The following is a 24,955-nucleotide window of genomic DNA, read 5'->3' on the forward strand; positions in this document are numbered from 1 at the left end:
GTCACAGAGGCATAGTGGTCCCACTCATCAAGGCAGCCCAGAGCCTACAGTGTGAACTTAAACCAGGCCAAGGGGGTCTGAGGGTCCCACATGCATATTTAAAGCCCATTTCTGGCAGATGTGGAGCTCAGCAGAGGTGTAGTATATTAATCTACAGGGGGACTTGTCTTACAGGGCTGAAACCTGGCCCTCATGGTGCTCTTGGAGAAGCAGAGTCTAGGCTGGGGGTCCCTCAGTGAGCTTCTTCAGGACAGAATGGAGGTATTCCCATTTCCTGCCCTATCACAGTAGTGACCAGGAAGAGGCTATGGAGAACCATGAGCAGTATATATGCAGAAGGGAGATGGCCAACTTTTGTCTCATGTAGCCTTCTTCCTCCAGTTATGACCCTATTCTCACAGAAGCAAATTCTCCATTGGAAAAGGCATGCCTTACTCCCCAGTATGGACAGCAAAATTAGTCTGTTATTTTCACATAAGAGATGTCTTCTACTTGCCCAGCATGATTTCAGATCCTTATTTTCAGCGCTTTCATTCCCACCTACCCCCAACCAAACCAAGAATCTCCCTTAGCCTCCTCATTAGACAACTTTTGCTCATCACCCACAATTCATGCAGGGCTTGGCACTTAGCAGGTGTTTGATTGATAGGTGCTGAATGCTGGATTCTATTATTGTGGCCCTTCGGAGTGCCTTAGCTGAGAGAATATAGAGAAGAAATGTGTTCTCTGCTGAGATTGTAGGAGACCAAAGGGAAATGTGTGTGTCAATAAGTTTTTCCTCTATTTCATTCTTCTCATAAAAATTCAACTACCCAGAGACCAGTATTCTCATTTGAGGCCTTTTGAGAAGGAACACAGCAGATGACAGGCAATGCCAGCTAGCAATTTTTTTTCTTCAAAGCAGGTTAGCACGTTCAAATAAAACACATTGGAGAGGAATTACATAAAACCAAAACGGAAACTGTGAAGTGCAAGCTGATATTTTTAGAAGTTTGTATAATGACAGGTCAGATTCCTGAGGATTAGCCAAAGTGGCAAATCTAACACCACTTATTCAAAAAGGGGGCAAAAGAAATAGCAGGCAATTATAGTTTAGCAGCAATTGTGGGGGGAAATAAACTCCTCTTGAACTCATTGAGAGAACAGTTTGAAAAGTGTAATTTGAATATAGATAGCCAACCAGAAGATTTCTACAAAGAGGGGGTGGGAAACTGATGGCGTGAGGAGAGGAAGGGAGGGGAGTTGCCACACGTTCATTATTTTCGTATTTTAAAGCCCTGAACAGTTTGAAAAAATGATTGCCAGAGGGGACCAGGAAAATTAGTGGTTGTTTGATTCAGGATCAATTTTCAAATCTGCCCAGTTTATAATTGTGCAACTTTTGCTGTCATCACTCATGTGACTCAGGGTCCAGATGTTCAGGGTTGAAATGTCCCCAGGGCTTGCCACCTCCCTGGTATGTCCCCGAGCCTCCCTTTTTCCCCCACCAAACATTTTTCCCCTGGACTTATTTCTTTATATACAAAATGCCTGCATGGGGGCTTAAAAATAAAAGGGAAAAAAGAAACACTTAAATCCAGAGCTCGAGCGTAATGTGCATTATTTTTGGAAGAAGTGATGATGATTAAATCTGCACTCAGAAATGGGGGGCCAAGATCTTATTTTTCGCAAGAGCAGATTTTTATGAGAACAGAATTTTGGGTTTTTGGGGGAATGAGCAAGATATGGGCATGAAAGAGAGGAGGGGAGCAAAGGAGAGGAGACAAATTTGGATAACCTGATGGTTTTCATCAAGACTCAGTTGTCTGGGTTTGTTTTTTTCATTTCCAACTTTTAGAATAATGGGAGAAATTCAGAGTTGGAAAGGATTTTAAGATTATTTGGTCCAGCTTTTCTTAAACTGGGTGCAGTCAACTCTTGGGGTCTACAAACATAATCTTAAGAGTCTATAAGTTCTTTGTGAAATTTTAAATTCTATATTCTCATTTTGTTGATGAATATTCTATTATAATATTGAGAACCTCTGAATGAGGACCTGGAGCCATGTGATTCTGGGACTGTGTTTATGTTGGTCGAAGGGATCACCCAAAGGGAACTTGTACTTTGGCTTGTCTGACTGTGAGTAGGTTAACAGGTCTTGATGTCACCATGATGGCTTCCAACCTGGTCCTCTTTGTACTCACACTTTGCCAGTAATGAACACTAGACTTACTTTCCATTGATAATTTTCCATTAAGAGACACTTTCATAGGGTATGCTGTTTGTTTCTAAAGTTTTTAAATTAATAAACACTTTGATGTCATGAAAATGATGTCCTGTAACAGATGACCGAAAGAATCAGGTTTAGTAGATAAATTACACATTTTGTAAAGTTAAGATTAAATATTATCAGGTGTGCTACATGATTGAAAGTTTTCAGTAATTTTAAAAGAGTCATGGGGAAGTTAGTGATCGCATAACACACAGATGTGTAGCCATACCAAATCCAAAAGTAATCGGAGTGTAGCCTTCAATGCTCTATTCATGTTGGGAATAGCAGCTTAGTTTCTGCCAAACAACATTATTTGTTATTTTAAATTAATGCATTTTATTACCTTTTGAGTTTCATTTCTATTCACTTAGTGAATATGAATTTATAGCTGTTCAATACTTATAAGAAGTTATACCCAGTTTTATATTTGCACAAAACATAAAAATGTGTTAAGTCAACATTATGGATCTGCCAAAAAAATTTTCCCATTAAAAGTGTCTATAACTTACTCCGGAGCAACACTAATCTAGTCCATTGCTCTCATTTAAAGAAATGATCTTCTTCTGTTTTATGATTATGTCTCAGTGTTGGAACTCCATAGTCTTTCCAAAGAAAACTCAACCATCTTATTTACATAAATATAGTTTGTTCTATATTCTTAGTATAATTACACTTTCTCTGTTCCTGCATTTGCTCTGTTCCCTACCCCGCCCCCACCAGTGTGCCCTACCTCTACTACAGCAAACTTCTGCTTGTGTTTCCAGATCAGCTTGTCAAAAAAGACTGCCTCTTTTGTGAAACCATTCTTCTTTTCCTGGCATGGTGAGTGGCTCTCTTTTGTCTCCTACAGCTTTCAGTCTCTATGTCTCACACGGTGCTCTTCAAGGTCATTGAAAATATCTACTTACCCCTGAATGTCTCCATTTGAGCTTCTCAAAGGCATAGACCTAGTCTTACTCACACCCTATTCTAATCCATGGCTCATTGTTGATACTTAATAAAAGTCTATTAAATAAGTTTTAGACCTCTCTATACCAAAATAATACATCTTAATAAAACCAGTCATCACACCATGCTTTCCCAGACCCAGCCTGCAATGGCATCCTTGCAAGACATCCAGGAGACATTTATTAAGCTGCTAGAATTATTTTTATTGAACTAGAGCATGAGAGGAATACAACAGAAACAGAGGGGAAATTCTCCAGCTAGACACTATAAAGATCTTTGGAATTTACATGCAGAAGTGGGCAGGCGACTGTCTCTAGGGTTAGCTTTTGACCTTTCTATTTGTGTTTGAGGAAAAAAGGTTGGAAGTTAATTCTTGTTTGAATCTGGCCTTGCGATTGGCCACAAGTGGGAGGGCTTCTCTCTGCAGGAAATGATGCCATCACATTGAGGAGTCGTTTTTTTGGACTGGCAAATGGAAAATGTTCTTAATGAAAACACAGAATAATCAGTCCAAGCGTGGAAGAGAAGCACTGGGAGGAGAAATGAGAAAGAATCCATATTAAATAGATGTGCCTACCAGCATACTGATGAGGAAAGGGATTTGGAGGTTATTGTAGGGGGAGGAAATCTTCAAGTTATTATCCTGATGCTTTTCTGTGGCTTAAAAAGTGAATATATGAAATGTGCCACAAGTGGAAGGAAAGTGCCAATCACTGGTGTCTAAACTAGAGGTGTGGTCATAATTTTTGGAGTCATGAGGGAAGCCAGTATTCTGGGCTATCACCTAGCTGAAGCCCTAAATGTACTTTTACTTGTCAGACTATTTGTCCAAACTTTTGTTTAGAAAATATTGTATCAATACAATCCTAAGCTTTGATAGGGTGTTCCAAGCGTGTCACTTATTTCTTCCTGTAACACTTTGAGGTAGGTACTAATATTTCCCTCATTTTACTCTGGAAATGGAGTCACCAAGCAGTTAGGAAATATGCCCAAGGTCACATAACTAGTGGGTGGTGGAGCCTGTATTCTACCCACACAACCTAACTCCAGAGCCCAGGCTGTCCAGCCCCATCCTGTGCTGTCTGTACAGTGGAAAGAACATGGGCTTTGGAACCAGACCAGTCTACATGCACATCTTGACCACTGACCCTTGACACAGGACACGTTATTTAATATTTCTGAGCCTCTGTTTTGTCATCGACTGAATAGGAATTACAATATTTAACTCACAGGGTTTTTTGTGTGGATGAAGTGAATGAATGCATGTAACATTCCTGGGGCAGTATAGAGAGTAGGTAAATAATTTCCCCACACCTAGATCATCCTTGCTTTAGGAATGCTCAAACCAGAGCCTTCAGGTTTTAGGAATGAGACATGATGTGTGAGGCATGAGCCTGGTTTCTGGGCAAGTGTCTGTGAGAATGTGTATCCCACGAGGCTGAGGTCCCAGTGATATCACGGAGGGGTGTGTGAATGCTCAGAGTCAGGGACTAATGTGATTGTTCCCCTGCCTCTGTATGTTCTCATTAAGAAGATATGGGCCGGGCGCGGTGGCTCATGCCTGTAATCCCAGCACTTTGGGAGGCAGAGGCGGGCAGATCATGAGATCAGGAGATTGAGACCATCCTGGCTAACACGGTGAAACCCCGTCTCTACTAAAAAAATACAAAAAAATTAGCTGGGTGTGGTGGCAGGTGCCTGTAGTCCCAGCTACTCGGGAGGCTGAGGCAGGAGAATGGCATTAACCTGGGAGGCGGAGCTTGCAGTGAGCCGAGATTGCACCACTGCACTCCAGCCTGGGCAACAGAGTGAGACTCTGTCTCAAAAAAGAAAAAAAAAAATGGCTTAGGAAAATGAGAAAAACAAGACTTTAAACTGCTTCCTCAAATCTTTTATGCTTTCTGCAAATACCTCTATAGCATACACAAATTTAGCTTTCACAGGGTGAGTGATTCACTCATGTCCTTTGCCAAGCTCATAGTGTCAAGTAAGCTGAAGTATTATCTTCTTGGGGAAGGTCACAGAGTAAGCAACCCCACATTGATGGTGGAAGGTGGATGCCTAGAACCCAGTGTTCTCCCAGCCCAAACTATTCATATGGGGCAATGAAACAGACACCAACTCACTGGGAGATTCTTGGAATCATTTCCTCTATTCTAGAAATTTCAGGGTCTACAGGTGCAGAATTGTCTCAATCTACATTTAAGTCCAGAGTGAATGAACCATCTGGTGGCACCAAACCACAGCTCAGACCAGAAAAGATGTGCACTGCATAGCCAGACCCCTCCTGGAGTGCCTCCAGGTGACATGGGCAGAGTCTACCTGTCATTTCATTAACCTTGGGCTAATGAGAGACTACATAGTACACGAGTGAATTTTTTGGACACCATTTATGTTATGGGTTTTAAAATATGTGCTGAACATCTATTTAGGGACATACATGAACGACTAGGGATTCAGAACCAAAATAATAAACACAGTCCCCACCTTCCAGGAGCTCATGGTTGAACAAGGAGATAGTCAAATAAACTAGTATAACATGGCATGACCAGAGCTGCCAAGGAGGGAAGCAAGGAATGCTCTGGGGCTTCGAGGGAGACACAGGAGGGGACTTTGAACCACTTCCCAGAGGAGGAACAGAAGGCTGGGAGGGCATTGGAGCAGGAGGGAAAAGCTCGTGTGCTGGCCTGGAGGCTCATGGTTTGCTCAAGGAAGTGAAGAGAAGGAGCGTGAGACTGAGATATGAGCTCAAACAAGGAGAGGCTGGGTTACAAGGGCCCCAAATGCCACAATAAGAAGCTTAAGCTTTGTGCAGTACACAAGTAATTCTTAACCTTTTCTGGAACATAGAGTAGAGTAGAATTTGTGGTTCTTTTCTCTGGAAAAAATGTACAGTGATACACATATATTTTTACATTTTACATTCAACTTCAGGAAGGGCTGTAGACCCTCTGGTACCCATTAAGTATGTTTCCTAAATTTAAAATCCCCCACTAGCAGTAGGAGAGATCGGTGAAAAATTTTAAGTTGAGCAGGGCTATGTCTATGGGATTGCGGGACCGATAACCACTGAAACAGGAACAGGGATGACAGATTGGAAGAAGTACAGCCTGTAGGCAAGGAAGATGGGGCCACAGTTAGAAGTCTGTTGCAAAGGTTTAGACAAAACCATATTTTTTTTCAAACTCCTCCATCTCCAAAGCTTTGGTTAGGTGATGGAAAAGATGCAAAACCCACTTGTTGAACTTAGAGCATTTTCAGCCCTATCCCCATCCTTTCTGGCAAAGGTTTCCTGGTCCTTAACCTCAGCCAGAAGGGAAGGCAAGAGAAGGGCAGGAAGAGAAGCTATGATCTCCAGGTGGCATCGCCAACCCCTGGGGACAGATCGTTGATACCTTGGAAATTTATCTCTGAGAATGTTTCTGGAACACCTTGTCCACTTCTAATAACCACAGTGGATCTCGCTTGGAAAAGAAGTGTTCCAGTCACAGGGCTTCATGGAGCCCTCCTGGTTCTTCTGCATGTAGAAGGGGGGGCAGGGATGTGGAGAGGGAAGCGTGCATTAGTTTAGCAACCGAGTAGGGATTTAGGGATCTGAACTTAATCCCTGCTCTTCCTGTGAGACCCTGGGAAATGGTCTCTGTGCTATTCTTCCTGCATCTATTAAATGGGAATAACAATAAAAATGCTAACCTGCTCTGGAAGGAGTAACGAGGAGGGGATTATAAAGCACTTCGTAAATACCATACGAAGGTGATGCAGCAGTGATAGATGGCGGCGTTCACTGAAAGAAACAGCAGAATTACAGCCATGCTCGACTCTCTGGCAGACTTTTGATTTCTCCCATCAGAAAAGGTCCTCCCAGAAGCTCTGAGAAGAGGGCGCTCCGCATCTCTCTCTTGTCTTCTGCAGCTATGGATGTTGTGAAAGTCAGAGAGGGGAAAATGGGGAGAAAGAGTGGGAAGGGATCAGAGGGTTGAGCCAGCCCCACCACCTCTGGAAATAGCTGCCTGTGCAAGCCAGGGCTGGCTACATTGTACATATTTTTTAAATGTTTCAATTTAATTGAATTTCACTGAACCCAGAGAGCCATTGGGACTCGCTGTCCACCCACAAAGAGGGCAGGAGCTGCTCAGAATGGCTTAGGTTCCCCGAAGTTACATTGTGTTTTACTGATACGCCCATCCATCCAATTCCACGCCTGCTGCCTTTTCTTCAGGATCATTCTTACACCTGAATAATGTGGAAATGATGAGCCCTGTTGGAATGTAAACCAACCTGACATTCTCTTCAGACTCCCACAGGCTTGCTCCACAGAGGGATGCCTTGTTGGGCTTGAGTTTTTTTCGAGACAGGTTTCTCACCATCTCTGTCAGTTGCTCTGGAATGTAAGAGGAGGGTGGTTACAGGTAATAGATTATTTTTAATTCTGCCTTGTTATTTGGAACTGGTTTTCCATATGTTGTTGTTGTTCAATTCCTTGCATGAATTTTCTCAAATATTTGTAACATATGTCATATCTATATGCAGATTTTAAATTATGGATGCCTTCATCCAATCATTTTCAAAAGGGGAAAAAAATCCAAGTCTAATACTCTCAGGCAGGACCACAGTCTCCTGGGCATCAGATATCGTTCAGGTAGACACATCTGGTGAAATGCATCACATCAAATTAGTATCAAGGGTATTGAGACTCTGAGACTACAGGCAGACAATCCCTTTCTAATGTACTGCTTTTTAGATTGTTGGGGAAACTTGAATCCCAATTCTCCTGTGAAATGAGTGATACTAACATGCCTGCTCAAATGCTCAAAGTGAAGATCAAAGCTGCAGTGTCCAAATTGGCTTTGCAAACAAAGCAGCCCTTGCTCCCCCCCTTGGGGATACCGTGCTAATTTTATCAACTCTCCCTGGCTCTTCTGCTATTAAATAGCAATAAATAAATGGTTTTTTTCTTCCTGGGTTTGCCAGTGGCTTATTTGTCTGACAAACAAGCTCATTTCCTTTTAAGTGTAAGGTTTTAGTCCAACTAATAGAATTAATCTATTTTTAATGAAAACGAGACTGGCTTTTACTTAGAAATCTACCTACCCATCTCCCTCTCTCTGCACCAGGCCCCACCCCCAGCATCTTCTCTGAACACATACATCCAGCCATGAATATTTCAATACATCTCGGGCATTCAGATCAATACAGGCAACTCTCAAGCCCTGTTGATTTTCAGAGGTTTGACTCGCAAGGGTGATAAAATATTTCTCAACTTATGAAACCTGAGTTAAAGAGGTTTTGCTGGCCCTTCAACTTTTGTCAGATATCTTTGTCTCTTTTTCTTTCCTCCTCCCATATTCCTTCTGCTCAGTCTCCCTCCCTCACCTGGTCTCCCCTCTCCAATGCCCCCCCCCCAACCACCGCCGCCCTGCTTCCCATACAAAGCCCCGAGATGGAGATTTATGACTAAGCAATAAGTCCTGGAGAAGCAGGCGCTATTTTCCCACTGGGTCCACTTCAGGTCAGAGGAAGAAGAGGCCGAGGGAAGAGAACAGCCCTGAGCACAATCCAGCCCCCATCCATCTCGCCTGGGGGACTCTGCCAGCTCTCCTCCTGTCTCTCTGATTCATTTATCAGCACAGCCAACTCCTCCTCCTGCACACCCCTGAAGATGTAATCCCAGAAGGCGACCCTAGCAACATACGAGGAATTCCCCACTGAGGCACAGGAGCTGAGCTGCTCCATATGGGTACGAAATAAGCTAATTATACAGTCAGCCATGTCCAATGCCAGGATGCATGTTGTTATAAGTTTATCCAGGCTAGTTATGAAGCAGTGAGCCCAGGGTTCTTGGAAAATTTTCCTGAAGGTTTGGTGGTTGATCTACTGTGATACGCATTGGATTAGGTGTTTGGAGATCCTGGTTCAGATTTCTCTAGCTAGCCCTGGGATGTTGGTCAAGTCAAGTCACTTTCCTTCTTGGGCCTTCATTTCCTCATTTGTAAAATATATTCATCCATGCATTTATTTAACACATCTTTGTTGAATTCGTCCTATTTCCCAGGATTAGGGGATAGATGGTGAACAACATGAATATGCGTGTCTGCTCGCATGAAGCTTATTGTCTAGCGAGGATCAGCCAAGGATCTATGAATGTTTCTCCCTCTGCACTCCCACGTCGCTTGCCTCTGGATACTGCAATACAAGCTGTATATAAGTATGTTATTATAATGTTTTTGATCTGATCCCTCACTGGATTGCATGTTGCAGGTCAGGATGGATAGTGCTTAGAACTGTGGAGATGCTTGTTCACTGGATATTAGCCAACAAAGTTGGCCCTTTATATTTTGTGTCCCGTCCGGTGTTGAATAGGGCTGAGGATGCAATTGTGTACGCGGAGCCTCAGGGGAAACGCATTCAATAGCTGTTGATCCTGCCCTAATAGTTTTTCATCCCAAGTCTTTGGTAAGGAAAAGCACATGAAAGGACTTATAGTGAGCAAGTTATCAAGTTACCAATGTCAGTAAGTTGTAGCTGCCTCTACACTCGAAAGTTAGGAATGACCAGAATGACTTTATCACCAAACAGACAGAAACCTTGAAGCACCATCCTGCGTTGGGTGAAAGTGTGCTAGGATATGTCGGTGAGGAGACGGCTTGTTTTTTATAAGGGCAGTGTGATGCCCCTGCTCTCCCTAGGGGTTTTGAGCAGCGGGGCACTGAAGAAGCGAGCCACATCCCCATCACATTGTGAGCCCTGTGAGGGGGACAGGGGAACTTTCCTGTTTCATGATGACACCCATGGAAAGAGAAAAAGGTTTCAAATATGAGTCCAGAATTAGAGGCCTCAAGGCAGGTGCTCCGAGCTGATTTGCTGTGGAACTGCTTCCTGCACAGGCAGCTCTACCGTGGGGGCAGGGCTCTGTTTATATGACAGTGAAGGAGACTCGATGTTTCTCCCTCTGATGCTGGGTGTGGGTGGGATACCCTGAAAGGTACCAATAGACGTTCCTCCGGTAGAGCAGGATTCCTTTGACATCTGCTGCCTTTGTGCTGATGAGTTCTCTAATAGACAAGTATTAGTTGACTATCACACCATACCCACAGACACTGTTAGCTATTGACTTTAATTGGTAGTCTACCATAGATTAGAATTTTATGGTTTACAATACACTTTGATCATCACTCGGTCAAGCCCTCCTACTTTAATAGTGAAGAAGCTGCTGCCCAGAGTGGTGAAGTGACTTGCTAAAGGTCAAAGGGTAAAACTGAAGTAGGACAGAGGTCTCCTGACTCCCAGTTTAGTGCTCTGTCTGTTGTTCCAAATATCACACCATCTTTTCCAGGCAACCATGGCAGAATTTTAAAAAGGAATCATAATAATAATAAAGGATTCTGGCCCATTTGGACACTTTTCTCTGAAAACAGGGAGCTCACGACATATGATACAAACTGAATATCTGAAAGTGATTTCTCACCCATTGGGGCATTATTATTTATGTTTTGAGATGGAGTCTCACTGTTGTCTAGGCTGGACTGCAGTGGTGCGATCTCGGCTCACTGCAACCTCCACTTCCCAGGTTCAAGCAATTCTCCTGCCTCAGCCTCTCGAGTAGCTGGGACTACAGGCACCCACCACCAAGTCCAGCTAATTTTTGTATTTTTGTATTTTTTTTAAAGGCAGAAAGAGTTTTCTGGAATTGATTGGAAAACTGGAGCACAGACTTTGGGGAGACAAGGGAAGTAAAAAACAGCCAAAGATGTGCCATGGGAACAGTCTCATGAGAATCGTATCCCCAGGCATAATGCCTGCAGCCACCGGCATCTCCATAGTGCACCTCACCCCAGACCTTGCCCTCCCTGTACCACATACAATCTCTAACCTCCCCTAAGATATGAAATGGGACCAAATTTGGCTTCCATAGAGTTACAAGGATGAGTGAAAGGAATGGGAACCCCTGCAAACCTCTCTGCCTTCTGGTAAGAATAGTTTTCAGATTTTGGGCAGCCCAATGTGCACTATGAAGACCAAACTACCTCTTCACCTTTCTTCCAGTTGGGGTGCTTCCAAAGGCATTTCTTGAATTACGTGGGTTTTAGGATCTGTGTTTAAAAGCTCCTGGGGATTTTAGTATGTTTTATAGAGATGGGGTTTCACCATGTTGGCCATGCTGATCTCGAACTCCTGACCTTAAGCGATCCACCCACCTTGATTTCCCAAAGTGCTGGGATTATAGGTGTGAGCCACTGTGCCTGGCCCATTGGGGCATTATTGTTGAAACATTCACCCTCCTCTGCTTCCTGGCACCAGGGAAGGAGTGCTCTTCCCCACACCATCCATGAGCGTGGCAATGTAACACGCTTGGCCAATGAAATGGGAGCAGATGTTAAAGTACCATGCCTGACCAGAGCTGTGCTCCTTCCCTTCACCATGAGAACAGGCTCCAGCTTCCTAGGGCCTAAAATAGAAAGACACAACACAGCGCTGGACCTAGCCTGGAGTAGTGCTGCTGAAGGGCTGATCTACAGACCCAAGGGCAAGGATATAGGTTTGCTATTGAGAGATATTCAGTGGGTGGGCAGGTGGTGAGGGACGAGGGGAGGGTGCTTACTATACAGCATTATCACAGCAAAAGCAAAGACACTCAAGGAGGCCTGACCTTAGCTATTTCTATCTTACCCTCACTTTTCACACTGCAGTGCACAAGTTCAGATCGTCACTTTGTTTTCCAGATGAGAAGATTGCATCCCAGTCGGATTAAATGCTCTTTATAAGGTCATCTTAGGAAAACACAGAGGCATCCTGTTAGCTAGAATCCATGTATGCTTCCTGACTTTCAGAATTTAGTTTCCTGTGTTATTTAAGCATGAGGCTGTCATTGTCTTTGAGGTTAGAGAAAGAACTAAGCAATTTAGTTTTGCCTGTGTCGTCTCTGTCAATCAATCAGTCATCTGTTTTCTTTGTCTCTACCTATCATCTGTATCTATCTCTATCATCTGTGAATCTATCTCTATCATCTAATTTATGTCTAATCTAAATCCATCATCAGTCTCTAACCTATCTATATCTATTTCTATCATCTATCTATATCATATCTATCATATCTATCTACCTACCCACCCACCTACCTACCTACCTACCCATCCACCCACCAACCCTCCCTCTGTCCATCCAACCATGTATTTGTTTGAACTAGGAGGAGAGAGTCTGAAAGTCACATTGTGTTTACTGTTGTGAGGTTGACATTTTAGTTGATCATGTTGAGGTTGGTCTGTCTGCATCTGATTATCTTGTTTCCAGATCCAAGCAGTTGTTAATGAAACAGTTGCTGTTTTGTTGACAGAACATTAATTACTTGATCTTAGGACTCAGTAATTGCACAAGCCCCCTCTGTATACATTACTAATTACATTAGCAATTATATGGCATTTTAAAGACAAAGAAATGACTGAAGCAATTGCAGTGTCACAGGTAACCTGCTGTTAGATTTCAATCACATGCGTAATGTCTCCATGATGTGCAGAAACAAGTTCTAGTGGATCTTGTGACATGAACTTGAAGAAATGGCCTAAGATTTCCTACCTATGAACTCCCTGCTCAGTGGTAAGCCCATCATCTAGGCAGAGACAATGTGGATAAAATCTCTTTAACTCTCTCAGCCTCATTTTCTCTATTAAAAACAAAAGCAGAGAAAGGTTGAATAAGAAAAATTAATTTACTTATCGAACAAATATTTATTGAATGCAACTACCTCAGGTGCTAGGAATATGACTTCATGAAGCTTATCATCTTTTGAAGGATAAAGACATTAAGCAACAAATACTCAAATAAATGTAACAGTCAGGGAAACGCTTGTTAGCTGCTGTAAACACACAACCCCCAAAATCTCTGGAGTTCACTACAATAAAATTGTATTTCTTGCTCACACCCTAGGCAGCTCTTTCCAAATGGTGACTCAAGGGTCCATCCATGGTGTGGAATCTTTCTATTATTCTGAGCTCCTTAGTTTCCAGCTGTGTGGACAGAAGAGCCAGTCAAGAATCTTGTGGGGGCTTTAGAGACTAGATCTAGAAGGGGCATACATAATTTTTCCTACATTCCATGGCTAAAATTGGTCACAGGGCTGCTTCTTTGCTGCATGAAAGGCTGGAAAACATAGAGGAAAAGAAGAAACGAGCATTTGCCCAGTGCTGGCTGTACTGCATAATTATAAATGGTGACCCATGCTGTAAGGGAAGTGTTGGTAGTGCAGTGAGAGCATGCAATGGGACCACTCACTAATTTTGCATCCAGCACTCATTCCCCCTTCTGCTAAAACTGCCCATATTGCCTTAGGGAAATGACTCTCCTTCATTGTCTGTAGTTTTTGTGGGGCTGTCATTTAAGGTTCCTCTCCACCTCACCCCACTCTCATCAGACGTGGGCATGTGGTATGATTAAGACCAATTAGATTCTCTCATTGGACCGTAACCTTAACTGGAACAACACAAAGACACAAAAAAGGTTGGATCTGATTCACTGCTATCAAAGTGCTACAGACAGACTGTCAATTCTTGTCATTTGGATCCCTGGATCTCAGTTCCTGTCCTCTTGAGCCTGTTTTTCAGCTTTCCCTTTGAAACTCTGCATGATCTCAAATTGTTCCAATTAATTTCCTTTCTTCTTGGGTTAACCAGTCGGTTCTGTGCTTGCAGCCAAATAACCCTAACTGATACAGGGGTATAATTTAGGTTATGAGGTTTAGAGAAGGCCTCTGTGAAGAAGTGGTATTTTTGCTGATAAGTGGAGCATAAGTTGGAGTTAATCAGACGAAGAGTGGAGAAAATTATTTTTAGGGCAAAATAAGCCACTTATGCAAAGGGCCTGAGGTAGAAAAAGCTTGTAGTGTTTGAGACATGGAAAGCCTGTCTAGCTGGAGTTTGTGCAGTGAAAGAAAATGACATAGGATGAGGATGGAGAGGTGGGGCAGTAACAGATTTCCCATACTTTGGAATGATATGGATTTTAGATTTTATTCTAAGTGCAATGGGAAGCCTTCAAAGGTTTTGAGAGGGAAAGAGATATGATCCAATTTACACTTTAAAAAAGCAACTCAAGCTAGTCTGTGGGAGACAGGTAGGATGGGGTGAGAATTGGAAAAGGAAGATAACTCAGTGGTCCATCAGCTTAGATGGGAGGATGACAGTGGCTTGTCTTGATGACTGGCCAAGAAAATGGAGAAAGGACAGACTTGGGATAGGTATTGGGATCGAATTGACACAGCTTGGTGATGAGTAATTTTGTGGAGGCAGGGAAAAGGAGGCATCGAGGTTGACTTTCAATTTCCGTAGGTAATTGATATGGTTTGGCTCTGTGTCCCCACCCAAATCTCATCTGGAATTGCAATCCCCACGTGTTGAGGGAGGGACCTGGTGGGAGGTGATTGGATCATGGGGGCAGTTTCCCCCATGCTGTTCTTGTGATAGTGAGGGAGTCCTTACGGTTTATAAGTGGCAGTTGCCCCTGCACATGCCCTCTTTCCTGTCACCATGGGAAGATGTGCCTTGCTTCCCTTCACCTTCTCCCATGATTGTGAGTTTCCTGAGGCCTCCCCAGCCAAGCAGAACTGTGAGTCAATTAAACTTCTTTCCTTTATAAATTACTCAGTCTCAAGGAGTATTTTTATAACAGTGTGAGAATGGACTAATGCGGTACTATTTACTGAAATTAAAAAACGAAAGGAGGTCGGCTGGGCGCAGTGGCTCACGCCTGCAATCCTAGCACTTTGGGAGGCCAAGGCAGGCAGATCACGAGGTCAGGAGATCAAGACCATCCTGGCTAACATGGTGAAACCCCGTCTCTACTAAAAATACAAAAAAGTAGCCGGGCGTGGTGGTGGGCGCCTGTAGTCCCGGCTACTCGGGAGGCTGAGGCAGGAGAATGGCATGAACACAGGAGGCGGAGCTTGCAGTGAGCCGAGATTGCGCCACTGCACTCCAGCCTGGGCAACAGACCGAGACTCCATCTCAAAAAGAAAAAAAAAATGTAAAGAGGAATAGGTGAGTGTGGAGGAACTAAGAATTCCTTATCAGCATGTGAAATTGGAATCGTCCTGGAAACTTCAAGTGATGAGTCAAATGTCGACACATAGACATGGTATTCAGAAGAGAAATCTTGGTTAGAGGTGTGAGTTTAGATACTGTGTGTATAGACATGGTGTTAGAGGCCATGGGAAGCAGTAAACAAAATATTTCTAAAGTCCTTTCAGCTCTGGTAACTTCTAAATCCATCAGCCAGGTGAATAAACACCAGAATTCCACATCTACCTGCACACCTAACCAGCTGGGGACTCTGTTGTATCCCCCAAGCCCTGTGCCCATTAAGGGGCCAACCCATCCTGCCCTCCTCGGCTGGACTACATTAGAATGTCTCCCTCATTCCCTGAACTTGTTCAAAGCCTCATGCCCACATAATTTCCCTGCATCTTTCTAATCACTCACCTTATTTTCTGTATGAAACAGCTCCACAAACTTGAAGCTGATTGCATTCCTCTCCAGCAGCCCCTGGCTCCCCTTTGTCCCTGGCCCTCACTGGTTCAGGTTTATGGGTTATTTCTGCTTCCCTAGCTGAGCCAGCCTGGTGGCCTCACAGACGCTGCCTTGGTTTAGTTCCAACCTTCAAGAAACAGCACCAGGCCCCTGTATACCATCATGGTGCCCTGGCCACTGGCCTACTGCTTGCTAGAATGGAGGGAATGGGGTAAAGTGAGGAGACAGAGCAGCAGATGCTGGTCCCTGGGACCCCAGCCTGGTGACCTGAAACTGGAGAAGCTCCCCAGACGGTGGGAGAGTGTGAGAGGTCCTCCTGACCTCTCCCCTCCCCATAGCCCTGGGTCAGCTTCCTCTGTTTACTGAAAGCACGTATGTGAGGAAAACAGGGCCTGGCTGGGCCGGTGCAGTGGATGTGGGAGAATTTGAACTTTATCAGTCCTGACATTTCTGCCTCGGTATGTGTGATTGTTGTTACACATATGGATTGGATCAAATGAGATAATTTATGCAAAAGCACTTTGAAATTTTTAGAGAGCTATCCAAGATATTGCATGTTGTTATGATTACCATTACACGGGAAAGCCTTTCCCCTTCAATATCACCCAAGTGTTTGATTAAAATTAGGTGGCAGATTGGCAAATCTATAAAGTGCTTTCTTGTGTAGCCTGTCACCTATACCTACGGTGACCATATGGCCTACATTTTCCAGGATGGTGCAGATTTCACATAGTTCTAGTCTTTACAGCAAAGGTGATTTGTTAAATTCCTAAGTCTCCTGCAATTATTAAGCCTCTGCAAGACTTTTCTCCAAATATATTCATGAGAATAAAAACTTGTGTCAGGGCGGGAGCAGTGTCTCATGCCTGTAATCCCAGCACTTTGGGAGGCTGAGGTGGGTGGATTCCTTGAGGTCAGGAGTTCGAGACCAGCCTGGCTAATATAGTGAAACCCCATCTCTACTACAAAAATACAAAAATTAGCCAGGCATGGTGGTGCATGCCTGTAATCCCAGCTATTCGGGAGACTGAGGCATGAAGATTGCTTCAACCTGAGAGGCAGAGGTTGCAGTGAGCCGAGATTATGCCATTGCACTCCAGCCTGGGCAACAGAGAGCGGCTCCATCTCAATCAATCAATCAATAAACCTGTGTTAGGCCATGTGTTCAAATTTTCTGAGAGGTACACACCTCTGTATTTATTATCCATGTGCAATGGGAAGTACACAGAGAACTCAGGGCATCCCTGTTCCTTTGAGGGTCCCACCTGGGCAGGGGAGGGAAATGAGAAGACAATCAATTTTCCATGTTTTATAAATGCAAGGACTAAAGCCAGAGTGGTCTGAGCATTACCATGGCATCCTGAGGATGACCACTTGGGGATTTTGTTTAGGATTTCAGTGGAAGGGGAGAAGAACAAGGACTGCCCACAATGCCTTTGACCCTTGTCACTTCTCTGTCCTTTGTTGCTCTCTCTCTTGCTTTTGTCATTCAGCCCTTTCCAGTGGGTGGCTCCATCCTGAAGGGTGGGCTGGCTGCAGATGGCTATTCCAAGGAGTCATCCCAAGGAGATGGCTTACGGTTTCCTCATCACCTGATGGAGGAAGATGGAGCAGCCTGTTGGCCACAGTGAGGGGAAGGGGTTGGGGGTAGGGAATGGGGTTGCATCAGCAGCAGCTCTTTTGATTCTCCCTGTCCACACATTCTCTATTTCCATTGGTTTTAGGAATAAGCCATGAGCTGAAAGTAAGAGAATAGGATGGACTGCAGGACGTGAAGGGGCCACAGCCCTCCATTCCCAGGCTTGGCCCAGTAGGCAGTCTACTGTTGCCTTCAGGTCTGCTCTTCTTTATTTTATTTTTATATTTATTTTTATTGATTGATTAAGACAGGGTCTCACTCTGTTGTCCAGGCTGGAGTGCAGTCGGTGATCTTGGCTCACTGCAACCTCCACCTCCTGGGCTCAAGAGATCTTCCCTCCTCAGCCTCCCAAGTAGCTGAGATTTACAGGCACACGCCACTATGCTCAGCTAATTTTTTTTTTTTTTTTTTTTTGTATTTTTAGTAGAGATGGGATTTCACTACGTTGGCCAGCCTAGTCTCAAACTCCTGACCTCAAAGTGACCTGCCTGCCTTGGCCTCCCAAAGTGCTGTGATTACAGGGGTGAGCCACCACTCTCAGCCTGCTCTTCTTTAGGGGAGAGAAAGAAGCGTGTGGATTTCTGCCCTGGCATTTCACTTCTTGATCTGTTCCGAAGTAGCTTCCACCAGGCCCCTGAGACAGATTTCATAAATGGCAAGACCCTTTTCACTGCTTCCTCCCCTTTTCAACACTTTCAACACTTTCAACACTTTCTGTTTTGGATCAGCCTTCACCTAAAATTCTAGCATGGGAGCTAGAAGACATCAGGAGGTGCAGTGGAGGGATCGCGTACAGTTTGTGAGTCAAGATAATTTCTGTGAGCAAGAGGCCTTCTCGAAGAAGCACACAGGATTTGCATCTGGAGTTTCAATGAATTCCAGTCTAGACTCTACTACCAATAAGCTCTGTAAGCCAGGGCTGGTCAGTGAACTCATGAGACCTTACTTTTCTCAGCTGTACTAGGAAAGAATATTCATTCCTTTTAGTTCCATGGAAAAGCTCCAAGAACAGGTCACCTTTTGTCCTGGAGAGTCTTTACTGAGTTTCAATTTCAGCTTCTGTATTTCTCATACAGAAATATCATGGTTCACAACCACAATTTTTTTGCTCATGTGAATCAGAGGTTTGATGACTCTTGGAATAATAAATCCTGATAGGTGCTTGATATTTTCACACACTTTTTAAATTTTTTCATGGAAACTCATCTTCCAAACAACTTTATAGGGATAAAATGAGATAATATTCACAAAAGCATCTAACAGAATGAGGACACCAAATCTCACAGACTCACACTTTTTACTTAAAGTCACTGATATGGTTTGGTTGTGTCCCCACCCAAATATCATCTTGAATTCTCACGTGTTGTGGGAGGGACCTGGTGGCAGGTGATTGAATCATGGGGTCAGATCTTTCCCATGCTGTTCTTGTGACAGTGAATAAGTCTCGTGATATTTGATGGTTTTATTAAAAGGAGTTCCCCTGCACAAGCTCTTTCTTTGCCTGCCGCCATCCATTTAAGAGATGACTTTGCTCCCCGTTGCCTTATGCCATGATTGTGAGGCCTCCCCAGCCACATGGAACTGTAAGTCCATTAAATCTTTGTCCTGTATAAATTACCCAGTCTCGGGTATGTCTTTATCAGCAGTGTAAAAACAGACTAATACAGTCATCCTGCTCAGAAGAGTTCTAATTATTATTTCAACCCTGGTATCATGGCTCCAAGACCAGATGCTCTTCCCAGTACATTGCAGCAGTCCTGTTCCAAAGTTGATGTTCTTAAAATACACATGCACAAAACAAAAAGCTAAAATCCTATTATTCAATAATTCTCAAGACTCCTAAAATTAAAGGTTAGGGATGAGTAAGTCATTTTGAAAAGTGACTCAACACAGCATTGTTTGACCAGGAAGATGTTTGAAAAGAAGTAACTAAGATATGATGGTCACCGTTCTGACTTTTGATAGCATTACAGATAATTTCACTTCAAACAAGTGTGTAGTTTATTCTTCAATATTCAGGCTGGGTTTGGGGACTTTGTAGAAAGTCTACAGTGTAGATGTTACAGAAATAAACTCTGTTTTCTGCAAGGGGCCTCATCAAAGGCATTTAGTACAACTCATTCCCCAAAATCACATGTATTCTAATCATGTGGTATAAAAGATCATGGATCCACAGGGGGCAATATTTTGAAGATCGAAAGGAGAAAGAACTAATATTTTTGATTCCTTATATATGCCAGAAAATGAAAGGGGTTGCTTTCACCTATGTTACCTCCTTTAATCTCCATGAACCCACCATGAGGCAGGTAATATTGTTCCAGTTTTGCCAGTGAGAAGACTAAGGCTGAGGAGGACAAGGGTTTACTTACAGTTACTTGGCTAGTGAGGAAAGTGGAGGAATCATGCATGGAGCCCTGCTTTCTGGCTTGAACAGATGAGTGTACAGCATTGCAATTTGTTGATGCAAAAAACTCAGGTTGGAAGGTTTTGGGGGAGAATTCCAAACTTTATGTTGGACATGTTAAATTGAGCTTTCTGGGAAATATCCAAGTCAGCAGCTGTCTGAACCTCAGAAGAAGAAATAGAAATTTGAGAGATGTCAGCATATAAATGAGTATTAAAAACCAGGCTCAGGGTGAGAGTATAAACTGGCATAACCTCTGTAGAGAGGGGCAACCATATACTTTATCCAAACCAGACACTTTTAAGAGCAAAAGGTGTTGTTACTATTGATAACTACATGGAGACAATGTCTTTGGCAAATTAGAGCAGTTGGACATTCTCTTTATAGAAGGTAATCTGGCAAGACCTGAAAATTACAAAGGCACAAATGCATTCACCCACTTCTGGGAACTTATCCTACAAATATACTCATATGTGCAAAATGACACATTTATTAAATATTATATTAAAAATAGAAAAATAGAAACAACTTAAATGTCAATAAGTAGAGGATTGGTCAAATAAAATATTTACATTAAAATATATATAAAAATATAAATATTAAAATTTATAACATATAGACTGCCTCTGGGAAAAAACACAAGAAATTGGTAATATTGATTGCCTCCGAGGAAGGAAATTAGATGGCTATGGACAGTTGTCAGGAGGAAATTTTTCATTTTACCCTTTGGACTATTTTGAATTTTTAATCATGTTAAAATATTACTTCTTGAAGAAAAAAATAAACCATTCATTTAAAATTGAAAATCAATAAAAAAAAGTCAAGCTAAACCTTCGCAATCTGTAGGAAAAAATGTATTATGGGACTCGCAGTATTTTATACTTCTTACAAAGTAAGAACTACAAATACATTACATTATGCAGAAATAGTCTCCACTTTCATGTATGATAACCAAGATACCTAATCCCAGATGAACAGAGTGACACTAAATGAAAGATGGCAAAATATCATCAGCCAGCCTTCCCGCTTAATACCCAGGAAAGGGCTATCTTAGCATCCAGATGGATAGTGACAACCAGCAAAGCCAGCAGAAACTAGAAGGGGAGAGATTCCTTCCTGCTCATGGATGAGTGACCAGGAAATAAATACATGGGTCTATAAAAATATTCTGCAAACACAGAGATTAAGGACATAGAGCCCAAGAGTCATTGAAAGAGCATGTTATGTTGAAAGAAGGATTTTCTAAATAAAAACAAATTTTACATGGTACCTTCCTTGTAATCTCAAAACTTCATAAAAAGTCGCTCTCAATGAAACAATATATAAATAATTTAGAAAAAATCCTACTAAAGGCTTAGTCTGAAATTAAAAAGAGTGGTATATAAGAATAAGAAGAAACACACATACACACACACAAACAACTGCAAATTGAAAATCAAAATTAAAAGCTGTAAAGTTTCAGCCAAGATGGAATGACTGGTACCAGCTAGTCCTTCCTCCTTTAACGACAAGAAAACTAGGCAAAAATATATGAAATATCTCTTTTTTAGACATTAGAAACAAGCAGAGAAGGACTATCACAACGAGAGAAAGGAAACAAAAGTGGCAAGCCCACAATTGCTGTGGCTTTCTGTCTAGAGGCACTTTTTAGTGCAGGATGGAGGAATCCAAGCAGAACATAGCAAGTTGATGAGTTGAGGAAACAGACTGATGTTTAGACGGTCTAAGGCGGCTAAGAGTTGTGAGAGACTATTGGACACAAGCTGGAGAAAGAGAGATAGAGACAGAGACAGAGACAGAGATGCAGAGAGATATATCCAGAAATCTGTATCAGGGCTTTTTTGAGTCTGATGCTGAATATTAAGACACACATATATAGGGTGCAAGTCCATGAGGCCACACAAAATCTACTACTGGAGAGCTGTAAAAATGAACAATTGGCAGAGCTCACAAAGACCTTGAGAGAGATTTAAGTTCTAGCCAGTCAAAGTGGAGAGGCATTGAACACCTGAACATTCAGTAGAGATCCCATAAAGGTCACATCTTAGTGATAGGACTAAATATACTCTAGAATCAAGACTATTCTAGATTTTCCCTTACAGAGCTTAAGGAAATCCACAAAGGATTACACTAATCAGCAAGTCATTTAACTGCCTTTCAAAACAAAAATCAATACTCTAAAGAAAGACAACAAAATCCAAACACTTGGCAATGTTATATTCAAGGTATCCAGGATCCAGTAGAAAATTACTAGACATACACAGAAGCAGGACTATATGATCGATAATCAGGAGCAAGATCAGTCAGCAGAAAGAGATCACACATTATAGAGATAATGAGATTTGAAAAAAACAAAACAAACAAAAAAAAAACACCAAAAAAAAACTTTACAACAGCTAAAGCTTCTAAACAGCTTCTAAATATGTTGAAGGATTTAGAGGAAATCATGAACAAATAGGGAAAGGAAGATGTTAAAAGGATCAGTTTTAGAACTTGAAAACGTGTGATCTGAAATGAAAACATTAACTGAGCCTCAGTATCGTATTATATACACAGTACAAGAAAGTATCAGTGACCTTGAAGACAGAGCAATAGAAACTCTTGAAACTGCAACAGAAAAAACTGAAAAAAATGGACAGAGCTAAGTGACTTGTAGGACACCATCAAATGATCATGTAATTAAGGTCTCTGAAAACTGCAAAACGTTACTGAGAAAGTTTTTAAAGTATTTAAATAAGTTAGGGATATACAATGTTTATTTATCAGAAGGCTCAATATTATTAAGATGCTCATTTTTCTCAAATTATTCTATAGATTCAACACAATCCAAATCTCAGAAGGTATTTTGATAGAATTGATGAGCTAATTCTAAAATGTGTATATAAATGCAAAGTTTTAAAGTAGCCAAAACAATTTTGAAAAAGGACAAAGTTGGAAGACTGATTTCAAGACTTACTATAAAGATAAGGCCAGTGTGGCATTGTCATGAAGGTACATATATAGATCATTCAAAGAAAAGAAAAAAAAGAAATAGGCCCACACCAAATATATTCTCAATTGATTTTGAAAAATGTGCCAAGGTAACTCAATGAGAAAAGAATATTCTTTTTAATAAGCTGTGCTGGAATAATGAATATCTTTATAAGAAAAGAGGAGGACGAAGGGAAGGAGGAGTAGTTCCACCCGTATTTCAATCCAAACAAAAAAAATCACTTGAAATCATAATTTAAGCATAAAATCTGAAACTTAAAAAGTTCTAGAATAAAATGAAAAAATCATGACAACATTGGATACATTTGATAACTAGGATGCATTTGATAATTTTCAATATCATTCTGGCCTTTTAATAAAAAATTTTAAACATTGTGGTAACAAAAATATTTCTTAGGATGCATAAAGTACTATTCATAAAATTTAAAAGATTGACAAATGAGACTTTACCAAAATTTGAAACGTCACCTCTTCCAAAGATATTTCAAATAGAAATGCATAGAAAAAAAATGACCCTAGTCCTAAATCTCATGCTTTCATAAAAATTAACTCAAAATGGATCACAGATTTAAAGACAAAACATAAAATTTACAAGTTTCAGAAGAAAACTTACGAGAAAATCTTCAGGATCTAGGGTTAGGCGAAGGGTTCTTGATACCAAAAGTATAATCTGTAAAAGGGAAAATGGATAAATTGACCTTATTAAAATTTAAAAAAAATTGTTCTGCTAAAGACCCTGTTAAAAGGATGAAAAGACAAGCTACCCACTGGAAGGAAATATTGCAAACCACATATCCAACAAAGAACTACTATTTTGAATATATACAGAACTCTCAAAACTGAAAAGTAAAAAAAAAAAAATAACATAAGCCCAAAACTCCAATTAGAAAATGAGCTAAGGCCAGGCACGGGTGGCTCATGCCTGTAGTCCCAGCACTTTGGGAGGTGGAGGTGGGCCAATCACGAGGTCAGGGGATTGAGACCATCCTGGCTAACACAGTGAAACCCCGTCTTTAGTAAAAATACCAAAAAAAAAAAAAAAAAAAAAAGCGAGGCATGGTGGCAGGCACCTGTAGTGAGGCTGAGGCAGGAGAATGGCGTGAACCTGGGAGTTGGAGCTTACAGTGAGCCGAGATCGTGCCACTGCACTCCAGCCTGGGTGACAGAGATAGACTCTGTCTCAAAAAAACAAAAAAAAAAAAAAAAAAAAAAGAAGAAAGAAAATGAGCTAAAAACATGAAGAAATATTTCACTGAAGATGGTATTTAGATGGCAAATAAGCACCTGAAAAGATATTCAACCTCACTAGCAACTGGGGAAATGCAAATTAGAACCCAAATGACTATCACTACATGCCAATCACAATGACTAAATTTAAAAAATAGTGACAAGACCAAATGCTGGCAAGGATGTGAAGAAATGGGACCACTCACACATTGCTAGTGGGAAGTATAAATTGGTACCAAATTACTAAAAGCCTAACAAAAAAGCATAATGTTAATAAATTAGACCACAAGACAAAAACAATAGGAACCATATATAATTCTATGCTATTCAATTTTAAAATTTCAATTTATGCAGAAAAGTTGAAAGTGATAATATTGACACAGGATAAAATAAAAATTCTTAATTATTCAATAAAAATGGGTTAAAAAGGAAACAGCTGTCAGTAAATTATCTCCAAAAGGGCTCCTAGCCCAGAAGTTTCTCTGAGCAAACTTTAAATTTATTTCAAGAAAAATAATTCCTTCCTGTTATGTAAGCTTGAAAATAACAAAATTATTCCAATTTATCTTATGATTCTGCAGGTCTCTCTAGAACACAAGCTTAGTACTTCGAAAAATGAAAAATATAAACCAATCTTACTTTTGACTAGCAAATCAAATCTAGCAGCTTATTTAAACAAAGAATACAGCATAATCAGGAATGTAAAAATAGCTTGACGGTGAAAAAATCTATTGATATAATTCATCATCTCTATAAAATCAAAGGAGAATGAATCATGATTCTTACTAGATGCCAAAATACATTTGATAAGTTTCAATATCATTCCTGACTTTTAATAAAAAATTTTAAAAAGATACCTGCTAGCCACAAAGAATAGAAGACTTCCTTAACCAGATAAAGAATATTTATGTCAAATTGGCCAATATCATGTTGAATGGGGAAACCTGGACATTAAAGTCAGACCTCACCATGTGAGCTTG

At 41.5% G+C, this 24,955-nt stretch overlaps 1 long non-coding RNA gene across 1 annotated transcript in view; it reads left to right on the forward strand.

Moving 5' to 3' along the window:
* The window catches only part of LOC129491428 (uncharacterized), a 146,802-nt gene that overhangs the window by 104,736 nt on the left and 17,111 nt on the right, over positions 1-24,955 (forward strand). Inside the window, exon 2 of the long non-coding RNA XR_008660551.2 lies at positions 3,016-3,073. This is a non-coding gene — a long non-coding RNA (uncharacterized lncRNA). The remainder of the gene's footprint in view (positions 1-3,015; positions 3,074-24,955) is intronic.

Source organism: Symphalangus syndactylus, chromosome 10 (genome assembly GCF_028878055.3).
Source record: "Symphalangus syndactylus isolate Jambi chromosome 10, NHGRI_mSymSyn1-v2.1_pri, whole genome shotgun sequence".
Classification (NCBI taxonomy): domain Eukaryota; kingdom Metazoa; phylum Chordata; class Mammalia; order Primates; family Hylobatidae; genus Symphalangus; species Symphalangus syndactylus.